The sequence below is a fragment of the Acanthaster planci genome, linkage group LG11 (genome assembly GCF_054643075.1).
Source record: "Acanthaster planci isolate LZ-2023a linkage group LG11, COTS_SCS, whole genome shotgun sequence".
Lineage (NCBI taxonomy): Eukaryota > Metazoa > Echinodermata > Asteroidea > Valvatida > Acanthasteridae > Acanthaster > Acanthaster planci.
The window spans coordinates 72,501-75,000 of NC_141787.1; the positions used below are offsets into that span (position 1 = coordinate 72,501).

A 2,500-nucleotide genomic window follows, 5' to 3' on the forward strand; every position below is an offset into this window, starting at 1 on the left:
CATCCCGCAGCGCCAGTCCTGCTTACCAAGAATGGCCCACTGGGCGCCCGTGCATTGTGGGCCCGGCCCCGAGCCGGCGGGTCGGGCCCCGCACCAATTTAAAGTTTGAGAATAGGTTGAGGTCGTTTCGGCCCCAAGGCCTCTAATCATTCGCTTTACCGGATGCAACTGCTCTCTCTCTCTCTCTCTCCCGGGCGCCAGCTATCCTGAGGGAAACTTCGGAGGGAACCAGCTACTAGACGGTTCGATTAGTCTTTCGCCCCTATACCCAAGTCGGACGATCGATTTGCACGTCAGAATCGCTGCGGACCTCCACCAGAGTTTCCTCTGGCTTCGTCCTGCTCGGGCATAGTTCACCATCTTTCGGGTCCTAGCGTGCCCGCTCTTCCTCCGCCGCAGCCGCGCTGGGCTGGCGGCGGGGCGGCGGTGCGCCGGCCGCCGCGCGGCCGGATCCCGCCTCGGCCGGGCCCTGGCCGGCCTTCACTCTCGTTGCGCCTCGGGGCTTCGCCTGGCGGCCCCCCGACTCGCGGGCCCGATAGACTCCTTGGTCCGTGTTTCAAGACGGGTCGGCAGGGCTCGCGACAATCGCCCGCGGACCCGGGGCGCCTCGGCGCGGCCGACACCGGCCCGGCCGGGGACCGCCGGCCCGCCGCCACCGGGGACGGTCGCGGCGGGCGGGGCCCTCCGGCGGGCCGGGCGGCCCGGCCCGGCGGCCGCCGCCGGGGAGGCGGCGGCGCGCGGGCGGGCGCGGCCCGTCGTCCCTTCCTCGGCCGGGCGGCCGGCGCGACCACGGCCGGTCTCTAGGCTCTCCGACCGGCCCCCCCGTCGGGGGACCGGGGTGGCCGGAGGAACCCCAACCGGCCGGCCTGTGCCGGCCCGGATGCCCAGCCGGTCGCGGGCGCCGCGCCCGGGAGAAGTGCACGCGGCCGGGCGCGGAGGCGCCCCCGGACCCCGCCCCCCGGCGAGGGGGGTGCGGGGCCGCGGCGGGCACCGCGCCGGCCGCGCTGAATCTCCCGGGCCCGATCTGCGCGGCCCTCCCGTTTGCTTCTCGACGGCTTCACGTACTCTTGAACTCTCTCTTCAGAGTGCTTTTCAACTTTCCCTCACGGTACTTGTGCTCTATCGGTCTCGTGCCGGTATTTAGCCTTGGATGGAGTTTACCACCCGCCTTTGGGCTGCGCTACAAAACAACCCGACTCCCGGAAGCCCTGGTCGCCGGCCGGACGGCGCCCGCAGGGGCCTGACACCCGCCACGGGACGGAGGGGGCCTCGATCAGAAGGACCTCGGCGCCGCCGCGACCGCCGGACCGGACTTCCCTACGCCACAGTTCCCGCGGGCCCGCTGGGGGCCCGGGGATTCGGCGCTGGGCTCTTCCCGCTTCGCTCGCCGCTACTGGGGGAATCCTGGTTAGTTTCTTTTCCTCCGCTTAGTGATATGCTTAAATCCAGCGGGTCCTCTCGCCCGACCTGAGGTCGATGGGTTCGCAATATGCACGGGCCTCTCGGCCTCTCTCTCGCCTTCTCGGGGGCCCGCCCGGCGCCTCGGCGGCTGCCAGGAAGGGGGGCCCCCCTCCGCGGCCCGTCCGCGCGGGCTCTCTTCTTCTTCTCTCTCTCTCTCGGCGCTGGGCGCCCGCTCCCTCTCCGGCGGTCCACTCGGAAATCTGCCACGGGGCCGGCGGCACTCGGTCCCCGCTGGCGGGGCCGGGCCTCCCCTTTCTCTCTCTTGGCCTGCCCTGCCTGCAGGCCTGCCCTGCCTGCCCGGCCTCCTTTCCGTCGCGCTCCCTCGAGGCCGCCCGTGTCTATCTCGGTGGGCTCGGGGGGACGACCGGCGCTCGTGGGTGGGGCGGATACTCAGCGCCGACCTGCCACGCCACGGCGGACTCCCCCGGGGAGCGACCCGGCCCTCCGCGCGGAGACCGCGCCCGGCCGGTGCCCCTCTCGCCTGCCTGCCTGCCCGCAGATTTCCCGTATCATCCTCGCCGGAGAGCGGGGGACCCGCGCCGCAACCTCTCTTGGCACTCCCCTTGTTGCCGCCTGCAGCCAGTGTCCTCGCGGGGGCCTGGGCCCCGCGGCTGCCGGCCGGCGCTCTCGCGCCGCGGCCCCTCCCGGCCGCGGCGATTGCCCAGTTCGATGCGACCCTCAGGCGGACGAGGCCCGGGCCGCGGGGGGCCCGGGCCGCCATGTGCGTTCGAAATGCCGATGATCACTGCGTTCTGCAATTCACACTGATTCTCGCAGCTGGCTGCGTTCTTCATCGGCGCACGAGCCGAGTGATCCACCGCCGAGAATTGTCTCTGGTTTTGGGGGGTTTGGGCTCTGTCCATCACCTCTCGATAACCGCGCCGGTGGCCCGGGCGCGGAGCATCCAGCTTTCTCTTCGGCGAGCCGAAAAAAAAACCACCGGCGGGAGCCGGGCCGAGCGGGGACCGGTCGCCTCTCGCGCGGCGGCCCCCTTCCCCAAGGGGGGCCGCTCCGACCGCGTCTCACCGATCCCCCCGGT

At 72.1% G+C, this 2,500-nt stretch overlaps 2 non-coding genes across 2 annotated transcripts in view; both read right to left on the reverse strand.

Moving 5' to 3' along the window:
• The window catches only part of LOC147797213 (large subunit ribosomal RNA), a 4,086-nt gene extending 2,610 nt beyond the window's left edge, over nt 1-1,476 (reverse strand). The window contains exon 1 of the ribosomal RNA XR_015427272.1: nt 1-1,476. This exon is cut by the window's left edge and continues 2,610 nt beyond it. This is a non-coding gene — a ribosomal RNA (large subunit ribosomal RNA).
• A 657-nt stretch (nt 1,477-2,133) lies between these two features.
• On the reverse strand, nt 2,134-2,290 carry LOC147797214 (5.8S ribosomal RNA). The gene has a single exon (XR_015427266.1). It is a non-coding gene; the product is annotated as a 5.8S ribosomal RNA (ribosomal RNA).
• Nucleotides 2,291-2,500: the final 210 nt, after the last annotated feature.